We start from the raw sequence: 12,115 nt of genomic DNA, 5'->3' as shown, positions 1-12,115 counted from the left end.
TTTTAGGCCATAACATTTTATAAAAAAATTAATAAAAAAACCAATAGGACTAAAAACATTCAAGCCATTCCATTAAGGGGGAAAATAAATAAGGGGAAGAGAATGAGAGAGAGAGAGAGAGAGAGAGAGAGAGAGAGAGAGAGAGAGAGAGAGAGAGAGAGAGAGAGAGAGAGCTGCAACTCACCACTTTAAGACGTGTAAATAAGGAGTTCTAGATGAACAGCGCTTTCAAGTTTTGGCAGGAGGAGGTAAAACTTCACTTTGATTCACTCCAATATCAGTCTTGTGTCAACACTCCTCCAGTGATGAAAAAATGACAACTATTCTATTCTAAAGCATACGAAACTTCCATATCCACAGCAAGTCGTTATATATTGAGTCATTCATTTCAGCATATAATAAACTTAGAACTCTCTATGAACAGCAATGCCTATTTTATTACTTTAAGAAATCTAAAGAAAAATGTAGATGCATGAATTGAACATTTTTTGCACCGACCTCCAAAAAGTCTATAGAGTTCAATAGAGTTTATTGGCGACCACGGAGGTACATCCACCGGGACGATCGTCCGTTCTGTGCTCAAAATAATCGTCAAAAATAAAAGTAACCGTCCGCGTTCCAGACATATCCCATTCTGCTTCAACACAACGAGCCTATGTGAAAACAAAACGCACATAAATAGCCACTCATCTGTCCAAACAACAGCACCGAAGCCACGGCGATCTGCCTTCTCATCTCAAGCCGATATGCGGATGCCCGAAACAGCTTTAAAAGTCCGCGATACACTTTCGAACGTCGAACGCAACATCAAAGCATTCCGCGCATTCCTGCCTTTAATCAGCGCTACATTGTATCTCGCGCTGGTTCCATTTGTTCCATTCAAACAATTCGCGTTCGGTCCTTTTCTTTCTGTTTCCCTTCTGTTCTGTTAGCTCTCTCTCTCTCTCTCTCTCTCTCTCTCTCTCTCTCTCTCTGTGTGTGTGTGTGTGTGTGTGTGTGTGTGTGTGTGTCTCTCTCTCTCTCTCTCTCTCTCTCTCTCTCTCTCTCTCTCTCTCTCTCTCCCGCTCTGTCCCCATTAAATTATTAGTTGCATTGACTCATCCCTCCCCTCACCGCGCGCTGCCTGTTCCTCGTCTCTACTAAACCTCCAAAACGACGCGATTCAAGGCGGATTTCGAGTCCTTCCGCGTCAGTCGATGTCCTGAAGGAGAACTGACGCGGAAATAAAGTAAAAGTGCCGGGGGAAAAGACACAGGAGCGAGAGATCAGATGATGAAGATGATGATGATGCGGGATTTCCGCCTGTACATGCGCTCAGGAATTTTTAATCAGCTTGATTAGAGTGAGGCGGTTCTGCATTTATTACAGAATAATAATGCACGCATCTATACACGCACACTGGATGCGCAACACGCAGTATTGTATCTAGAATAAAGGGTGCTTGTATGAGGCTAGCTCCAGTACATTGTTAAAGCATTGTTATTGCACAGGAAAAATGACAGTAATAAGCTTTCACACGCAAATGAAAATGAAATTCAGTGTCGGCATTACAGTTTCCTCGTCTGGTAGCTGCAAAATAAACGATTTGCGTGCATGCATACTGGATTTCGATCGCGATTGCACGAGTGCGGATGTTAATTGATTATCAAAATCAGGATAAAAAGCACACAACCGTACATCTGAACCCCCTGAGATCATATCAAGGAGTTTGGCGACATTATAACAGTTCTGTAATACGGTTTTGTTTTAAAAAGTTGGAAAAAGCCCCAAGAGTCATACAATATTTGTTATTGCACAAGGACGCGCCATCTGTCAGCAATGCTTGTGCACCACACACACACACACACACACACACACACACACACACACACACACACACACACACACACACACACGTTGGTGCGGCTATCATTATGAGGACTCTCCATAGACATAATGATTTTTATACTGTACAAACTATAGATTATATCCCCTAACCCTAACCCTACCCCTAAACCTAACCCTCACAAAAAACTTTCTGCATTTTTACAGTTAAAAAAAAAAAAAAAAAAAAAAAAAACATGGTTTAGTATGTTTTTTAAGCAATTTGAATTATGGGGACACTAGAAATGTCCTCATAAACCACATTTATAGCATAATACCCTTGTAATTACCAGTTTGTAACCTAAAAAAAATGTCCTGTAAACCACCCAAACCCGCCAACACACACACACACACACACACACACACACACACACACACACACACACACACACACACACAGGTGACTGCAAACATCCAACCCTAAACACATACTTCAAATTTTGGTAAATATGACAAATAGTAATTACATTTATTTATATATCACCTTCTAAAACAATGGTTTCAAAGTAATTTAGAGAGAAAATATGTACAGGAATAATATACACATGACAAACATGATCTGGCCCATAACAATGACTTTTGTTGTTGTAACATATTGTTGTCAGCTTAATTTTAACCCCTTAAATAAAGTAAAAACGTTAATTAATGTGCTATTTTTTTTTACTTCAAAACAACAATCATTCCCAGTCATTTTTTAAAATGATGTATTTTGAAAGCGTTAAACCCCTCACATGAATGAATAAATCACAAAGGGAAATAATAATATTCTCCTTTCAGTTCAAAACATATAATCAATCATTTGCAATTTTTTGAAAATGATGTACTTTGAAAATGTTCCATTGTTCACTACAATAAGGTGCCAGCATTTGCAGAGGCAATGGCATATAAAGAAGACAGTGATGATTTGGTGGATTGGTTGTAGCATTACACTCTGAATGGTTAAAAAAAATAAAAATAAAAAACAATCTTTGCTGCTGTGGAATCAGAGCGTTTCATACATTTTTTTTAACCTAAACTAAACCAGTTAATATAGACGTCACCAAATATGTAGCTACATGCATTAGGTTATCTGTCAAACATTTATACATTCATATTTGTATATAAGAACAAAGATACTTCCTGTCTCTCCCAATGCAAACAATCTATTGAAACAAGGCTTTATCATTATTTCAATAATGTATACTGTATAATACAATATGTTATATCTTGGGTCTGGTTTAAAGGTAACAATGCACATGATTGCACCAGCATTAACAATTACAATGACTAATAGGCCCGATAATTAATTATAGTGGAGACAGTAAGTATTTTTTGAAAAAGCAAAAGCAGGGCGTGTAACGTGTACAGACATAAAATGAAAGTGATCAAGCTATAAAATCAACAGTGGTGGTGAACTAGAATCATCACTGTTTTGAAAATTGAAAACAGGAAATGTAAGTAAAAAGCGATGACATTAACAGTGGATACAGTTCACTGAGTACATAACATACCTTCATAATTCCAACATAAGTACCCTATATGCCAGTAGTTTTTCTTTAGCATTTTGAATTCTTTCAACACTGGTCACCTGAATACTCCATATCAAAGTCTGATGCGCCATATGAAGGGTGCTAAATCTATTTCCGGCATAGATGCGAATTTGCACAAAGCTTGTTTTTGCCATCTTGAGATGTCAGCCCTTGCATAAGACAGTGGGCGGCGTAGCAACTACAATGTAGCACTTATTAAAGAACAGATAAAAACCTTAAACTGGTCAACTTTACAATACTGATAATAGTTTGTGTTTGCAAGAAAGTGCTTCATTTTATGTCAAACATTTTCTAACAACTTTTTGGTCAAATTTTAATAACATATTCTAAAGTCTTAATCTAAAGTGCACAAAAAGAGACTTTGTTGGAGTTAAAAAAGAGCAAATAAAATGAATTCTATATTGAATGTTTGATTTTTTGAAAATAAGTAATTGAGAATGTCTTCATTGCTTCTGATAAATAAAAAAACAAACAGCATTTTAATGTCTTAAAACTTTCATTTTACTTGTATTAGTAATAACTAATTCATTTAACTTGTGGTAGGATGCTGGATTATTTATTTTCCAGTTTTATTATCATCCTAATATTCCAAATTTGCACAAAGTTTGCTTTGGCAAAACACTTAACTTCAAAACTACGTTACCATCTTTGCATTATTATAAACAGTTAATGTGCACCGGCTCTTTAAGGATAGACACATTCAGCACAATTTTGATGTTGAGAATATGCTGTTTGAGCTTCTAATGTCTGTTATAATAAGACGCTTCATTGTTTTGTCACATAGGGTTAATGCATGTAGATTTTTGATTTCAAAATCAAAAAGCATCGCAAATGCATTGTGCAGTTGCAATGTCCCCCTTTTTCTCTTCACCCTAAAATGGAAACGCCGGCCGAAAGCAGTGGTAAGCCGAGCGTGGCCGCCATGTTGACGTGCCGTGGCTGCAGCGTCTCCTCTGCACTTGTATAAGAGCATCACACCATTTCAGCGGGCACTGCCAGGAGGGTGCTGATGCTGCCAACAGGTGCACGCAGTGCCAAGAGCCCTGGCACAGACATACCGCCCAACAACACCAACTCTGACATCCAGAAGGGCATGCAGATTCACAGAGCAGAAATGATTTGATCAACTGTGTTTAGAATTCAGCTCCAGCCTATTTAAAGAAGGGTAAACACAATTGAGGAGTTGCAAATGCCAATATGTGCAGCATGCTGGCTCAAGGCAACCAATAATGAATACTTCTTTGTTGAGTGAAAATGTAAAGGAAGACAATTATAAACAAAGGATTGCACGATAATGCAATAAGACAAAGAACTACACAAACTACACTGTAAAAACCTCAAGTTGTAGCCTTAAAGAATCATTTCTACCAAGCCCGACCCTTAAAAATGACTTGTCAAATGCAGTCAAATTAATTTAGTCATATTAAATAATATTGGTGACTTTTTTTCATCTAAAACCAGTTTAGATGTTACCACATTTTTGGGTTACATACTGTAAAAAAAATAGTTTGCAGTTTATTAGCACTATTTATATAGGTATATAGCATGCTCAAGCCAATTAATAATGAATACTTCTTTGTTGACTGAACATGTAGAAGAAGACAATTGTAGCTGAACAAAGAAATGCATATTGCAATAATAATGCAGAAAAAAAAAACACTAACTACACTGTAATACTGTAGTTGTTGCAATAAATAGCTATTTTTACTTGACTTGACCCTTGAAAATTACTTTCATTGGTGTAACCTAATATAGTCAAGTTGATTCTGTCATGTTAAATAATATTTTCAAATTATATCAAATAAGTCCACTTTAAAAAAATAAAAATAAAAACTATTTAAATGTTACATATACCAAACAAAAATCTTTACAGTTTATTAGCAGTATTTGTATAGGTAAGTTATCGATGAATTCAAAGTTTCTAAACCAAGATGCTTATGTTTTTACCAGAAAATGTTTCATTTTCTGTCAGTTCATACAGTCATACATGTTCTTACAACTTGTTGGTCAAACTGAAATCGCATAATACTATTTCTTGGTACAGAAATAAGAGGCACGTCTAATTTTAGGAAGTACGTTTTAGTAATAAACAATTCTGATTTTGTTTAAAGCATCTAACAAGTAACGAAACTCTTTCGTCACATTAAAACTTTCATGATGGTTGATTAATGCGTCCCATGGATGCTGAATTGTTTATTTTCCGTTTTCATTACTATCCTGTTTGTCCAGGAATAGTAGCACACTATGTTTAAGTCTACGTCCAAAGTTAGAAACCCAGATGACTAGTACACCTTACGGTCTTCCTCCTTTTTAGCAACAGTGGAGGCAGTTTATCACTCGGCACATTTCACCAGCGCTATTCCGAATGCTCGCATGCGTAGGTGTTGTTTAGTCTATGTGCCTGCCACTTCCTCAATGTTAAATGTGCATTAACGAGATTATTTGAGGTAGTGTTATAAATCAAAGCCAAGAGCATCTCGGCAGTTTGATAACACAAACAGCATGGGGTAGAATCATCAGTGCCCACCTCAAACTGATGAGAGAGAGCCAATCAGTGCAGAGGCAAAAGGGCAGTATGCAAATCTCCATTAAAACATCAACACGACTGTGTTCATCAACATTTCCTGGAAGTATAAAAACGTGGAACTCATTCTAGTGCCTAAACATTGGTTGACAACATCATTTTGTACTTGACTTATGCTCGACTCACATTGAATAATTGAATTGAATAAAAGGTAAATAGCAGTAATGTAGTTATTCACATTGTAAAGTTCTGGGGTCGTCCAAAGTGAGACAGGAGTCAAATTCTGCAACTCTTTATCTTCATACTTGTTATTTAATTGTTCAATAAGCGTATGGAGTAAAAATAGACCAGACTGATGCAGCCTAGTGCACAGTCATTTCTCTCTAGTGCACACTGTGTCGTTGAATCTGTAGTGTGCACTGTAAATGTCCCCCTGTGGCTTCTTTGCGCCTGAACACGATCCAGATTGTCTGAGTGACTTTTAAATCAGTGCATGTGTGTGTGAGCATGTGTGTACAGTATGTGTGTTGTTTTGAGAGCGAGACGGTATCCTGAAGTTCAGCTACACAACTGAACGACAACAAAATAATCTCCAGCTCTATTTGAATAACCAAAGGAATCCTTATTAATTATTTAAAAACAATTATTCCCTCTCAGTGCACGAGAGAGGCTCTTTATCAGCTCATCGGTTGTTTATATCTCGCTTTATCGAATTAAAAAACAAATCCGTCATCTAACAATCGACTACGATCATTTTCAAGGCCTTGGAAAATTACTTTTCTGTCATTGCAGCGGGGCAGCATCACATGATCAAATAATTATCCCTCTAATTTCTGCCTTGTGGATTGCAACATATCAACGATTAATAGGGTTAAAGCAACAGGGAAAAAAAAAACGCTGTGAAGCTCTTTGTCCAGGCTTTGTTGAGGGTTTAAACATATGTAATGCATGGTTAAATGTGGAATTTGCACCAGCAGAATTTTAAGGTGAAATTCATTAACTTATATGCATGTTGTTTTTTGGTAAATTGGCATAATTTGATAATGCACTCAGCTAACACTAAGAACGTAGTACTCTCAGCTCTGTTTAACACAGTTTACTACAGTATGTTTAAACCCATAATTCTGCAGATATGCCCTAAAACGGCATCGAAAACGTGACAAAGTCTGCAGATTCCGTTTTTGCATACCAGTGAGTGTACTGAATATTGATTGTAAGATCCGACTGACAATTGGAGTCACTTGTTTGTGGTGTACGTGTTTAGGATGCGGTGGAAGTTCGTTTAGCATGCCAAACAATTTACTGTAGCTTAAATGGTAGAGCAATGCACTAGGCGAGTAACGGCAAGATCATGGGTTTGATTCCCAGGGAACGCATACAGTATACTGATAAAATGTAGAGGAGGCCAGGGCTGGTTGTCACAAGGACTATATCTCAGTAACGATGTGATGTTGAGTCAAAGTCCAATTGCACAAATGTGTGTTTTCTCTAGCAGAGGTTTTGTATGTTGGTGTCAAACAACTAGTTCAAAACTGTCCTAAATTAGAATAATTTTTGTGAATCCTACCCTCCAAAGTGAGCGAACACAAAGCACACTTCTTTATAGTTAATATAGTTAAGAGTCAACTATATTATGAAGGCATATTTTTAACGACAGGTTTAAATGTTTTCTTAGGACAAATACATTTTTCCATGACAGTCAGGTCGGGGCATGTTGTCACATGTGTTTTAAATGTCATAGATTTATACAATTTATCAATTCCAATATTTGTTGGCCTTTTTTGATGTTTAATTTATAGTTTTGTGCTTCATAATTGTTTTACTTTTAAAATATTGCTGAAAAGCCCAGGCTATTTAATGTAGACATAGATTTAAAGAGAGGCGTAGATTTTGGATCAGTGGTTGTGATTAGTGTGTGTGTGTTTGTGTGCACAACAAATCAAAAGCAACAAATGAAATCCTCGCTTCTTTTCAGTCTTCAACACTGCAAAGGAAAAGATTTGTATAGTGTTCACTGAGAGTTAATCTGTGTCCCTCCAAACCTAAATAAGTGTGTGTGAGTGTGTTCACTGTAAAAGAGAGTATCTCATTTAATTGTTTCTTCGGAGTATGTGGGTGGGTATTAAAACCCTGATCTTTTGCAGTATGTGCATTCCTCTGATACATACAGCTTTCTTTGTGTCACGTTACCAGAACAAAGGATTTGAGAAAACCTACACAGATCGGATAACGACAAGCATAGAAATACCAGACAATAATGTGAGATCAAAACATATGGAGTGTCTAAATTTAGGTTAGGTGAAATTTAAAAAGGTTTAAGGTTGCTCAGAGTGTGTATTTCAAAATCTATTAGTAATGGTGCTGCAGAGAATGATAGTATTGCTGTTCCGATTTTACACAAGTGTCATTTAGCCAAAGCATGACAAAATCGACATGACGCACTTTTGACGCTTTGTCCTCTGAAAAGATCTAGTGACGATTCTTAAAACGAGGTAAAAGGAGCCCAATAAAAAGAGTTAGCGCTTCAGGAAATAAACAACACAAGATCATCAAATCGGTGCGACGTGCTGAAATATGCAAATCATCTTTAAAAAGTTTGCTAAATTATTCCAAAGTCTTGAGTTGCATATTAAATGTATGTAATCGCCTGCCGTGTTAAAATGCTTGACTCAGAGCCCAAGTATGCACATATAATCCTAATTTTTTCTTTCTTCTTTTTTTTCCCCCAAACTGGTTTGAGCTTGTCATCAGAACTCTCTGATTCATTGTTACCTTTCCTAACTATTAGAAATCATAACAGTTTTCTTTTTCCAAACAGGGTGGAATCTTCAAGCAGCCACATATTAAAAAACGAGACAGACCTCTTATTTGCTGGCGACAGACTAATAAATGCATATGCTGGCAGCTAAACAGGTATTTACCTTCCTCTAACCACAAGTTTAATTCTTCCCTTTGCTGAACTGTTATTTCACACTGCCGTTCATTACCGCGGTGGTAAAGACAATTAATGGTTTTACCCTAGATATCACTCTTGACTGTCAGGCGAATAGACCAACCAAGAAGAAGTTTACAAGTCTCCCATTCATTGCATCCCGCTGGGAGGTGAGGAATTTAAGGTTTGCAAACTCGTTCTGCGGTTCCAGTGGAAATATGAACGGGTGTGTGCTTTGATTGCCATCACATAAAACACGACAAATCATGCAAGATGGAGTGGAAATAATTCATCAAGGACAAGTTGCGTTGATTATGCTCTCAGGTGCTTTTTCCCCAATGCACAGTGCCAGATAATTGGTCTCAAAGGGTCGGAGGGCAAACGCTGTGTGTTTTCTCTCTGACAATGATGCTACTTTGGTCACCACTGTGTGTATCAAGGCATTATCACGGGTTCAGAGAGCCGTTTCAATGCTTGGCCTCTCTGACCTGAGTTTTTGGCTCTTGGCAGAAGAGATCCAACAAATTGGAGGCCAATTAAGCAGGAATGTAAAATGGCGGTGAGGTAGGAAGGGGGCAAGAAAATCACCTTGCGTTTCAGACATTTCTAAACCGACTCTGACTTCCTGTTGTCTTTTGCAAATATAGGATGTGCAACGCATTCAGTTTAGGGCCCTGACTGGTGTTTGGTGTTTTGCATAGTGACATTAACCCCATTATCATTTACTCACCTACACTTTATAAATACTAAAGTGAATGAGGTTGCTTCTAAGAAAGAAAAAAAGGGTGTGTAGTAAATGAAGACAGAATTTTTATTTTTGGGTGAACTATCCCTGTCCTTCCATTGAAAACGACAGATTTTCAATCTATAATATCTGTTTAAACACATCTGTATTTCTATTTTCATGCCTATTCTTTGCAGTCAATCAGATCGTACCTAACAATGCCACCGCACAAAGATTTGGGACACAGATATCACCACAGATGATGAATCAGAGCGCTTGGATGTCATTTCAGTGAGAGTATCTCAACAACAACCTGCCATGGAAATTAGGTTAAGTCATGCCAATAAAAATGGTTAACAACTTTCAAGTCGAAATCAAGGGCACCCACACGGTTTCAAATCAGCAGACTGTACATTTCAATGTGACACCATTGAGAATAAGGGTAAGAATGAAATAGGGGAAGAGAAACCTTCATAATAGCAGCGACTTTGATGTTGAACGGCACTTACAAGAAGCAAACCTGACTTTGGCAGGAAGAGCTCAGTCACTCTATTCTGAGAAACAATGACCAGATCGACCACACTAATTCTAACCCAGATAAATAATGGGGTTGAGTGTAATCTCAAGACGTATAACCTTGATTATACCACACTGACCTCTTGATAACAGATCAGATCATTTTGCACAGCAAAAAACGGTGTCAGTTACATGAACAATATTTCATGCATGCACTTCAATGCAATTCTTATGAGTCAAAATGATCACTGACTTCGTGATATTTCGCTGCATTAATTACATACAAGTCATTTTGCATTTACCCTGCCTGACCTTACAGTCTGCATTGGTCTTGTTTGCAAAAATAATTTGTGGACAGCACTTTAACAGTGAGTAACTGTGAGGAGTGACGTAAGAAAAAGAAAAGGTGTAGATGAACATCACTTCCTAAATCTCTTTTCAGCTCTTTGCACTTCATCAATGTACATAACTGTAATATATTTACAGCTATATACAGTTTCTAACCATAATCATTACACTGATTACCATAAATGTCAGTGCAACGCTTAATGAACTACTTTGTAATATAATTTAATTGAAAATAATTCTATCATACCCTACATAATTGCCAATTAAGTGTGTTAGATACACATTAAAACATATATATATATATATATATGCACATATTTGCACATGCATTTGACTTGTTCTAAATGTGATCATTTCAAGCTAAACATGCTAAAATGATCAGAAATCATTTTAGTTGTGTGCAGTTATTTTAGTGCCAGTCTCAATGATGTTGTACTAACTGCTTTCTTCAAGTAAAGATACTGACAGTCAGTTTTGATGATTTTACATGAAAAACTGTAAATGTAACCACTACTCAACTGCAAGAATGCATGACAGTAGACATTTTGTTATTGATATATTGACTATAATGTGCATTTGATGTTGTGCATCAGCCTTATCTTTCAAATTGATGTGATTAATATAGTCTTATTTAGAATAAGTTCTTTGCAACATTATTGCTTTTAAGAGTATTCTTGCCTCTTGACTCCCTGAAGCCAGATTTTTCATTCTTTTTATTTTACATTTTGTGCATATAAAATCATACACGGTTCTCGTGAATTGAAGTGTAAATATGAATGGTTAAACTTGGTCCTGTCATAAATAAATGATATTAATAATAATGATAATAATAATAAAAAATCATGCTCTCTTATAATCTTGTGACGTGCAGTTTTACATCCCAAAAGCTCTGGTGCAAAGTAAAGTTCTTTTGTATTTGTTAAAACACTATAAAAACAAAAACAAAAAACAAACCTTTTGCCATATATTTTAACACCTAAATTTAGAGACTAAACAATAGCAATTTATGTACATGCATTTAAAAACAATCATTGGCACGTGAAAGTATGCATGCATAAATTGTCTCCTGTTTTCGCTTCATCAATCCTTTAGCATCCAATCTATTGATTAGAGGAGCCAGCAAATAAATGTGACTGTTCGTTAAATATACAGCAGCTTTGCGTTGGGAGCAGATGTTCTTGCACGCGACCGTGCAATGCTCAAGACATCAGAGAGACAGAACGCGAGGAAACGCAACAATACCTTCGAGAAGTTAGCAATCTCCACGAAACCTCTTGTTTTCCATCCAAAAGTTGCGAATGCTCGTGCAACTTCTTCTCCACTTTGAGAGATCCAGAGCCGGAGCGCGTCCACAATCGCTGTTCGCAGCTGGGGATGGAGAGCTGTCACTGCGCGCAACGTGGGCTGAGGTGCGGGATAGAAGCGCACGAGGAGGAGGAGGAGGAGGAGGAGGGTTTGAGCTCGACGATAGGGGTGTCAGGTAAACGAACCGCCCCTCCCAGTCTTCATAAGACGATCTGCCAGCTGTGGCGCTACGCGTCTTCTTGCCCCACTTTGATATTTGGAGCGGCGCGCGCGCGTCTCTGGAGACTCATCCACACTCTCACACGAGCCATTCTCATATTTACACACCACATGTTAAAAATGTCAGAACGGAGGACTGTAGAAAATTATTCAAA

At 37.3% G+C, this 12,115-nt stretch overlaps 1 protein-coding gene across 5 annotated transcripts in view; it reads right to left on the bottom strand.

Annotated features, from left to right (window-relative positions):
- Positions 1-11,825, bottom strand: part of LOC127453096 (DNA-binding protein SATB1-like) — a 78,049-nt gene extending 66,224 nt beyond the window's left edge. For 4 of the 5 annotated variants that reach the window (XM_051719178.1, XM_051719182.1, XM_051719183.1 and 1 more), the window contains exon 1: positions 11,679-11,825. The gene's annotated coding sequence lies outside the window, so the exon portion shown is untranslated. Of the gene's footprint in view, positions 1-184; positions 957-11,678 lie in introns of those variants that run through there. The other variant, XM_051719179.1, reaches the window with a different exon arrangement.
- Between the last annotated feature and the right edge of the window lie 290 nt (positions 11,826-12,115).

Source organism: Myxocyprinus asiaticus, chromosome 15, assembly GCF_019703515.2.
Source record: "Myxocyprinus asiaticus isolate MX2 ecotype Aquarium Trade chromosome 15, UBuf_Myxa_2, whole genome shotgun sequence".
In the NCBI taxonomy this organism is placed as follows: domain Eukaryota; kingdom Metazoa; phylum Chordata; class Actinopteri; order Cypriniformes; family Catostomidae; genus Myxocyprinus; species Myxocyprinus asiaticus.
This window is presented reverse-complemented; position numbering and strand designations above follow the sequence as displayed.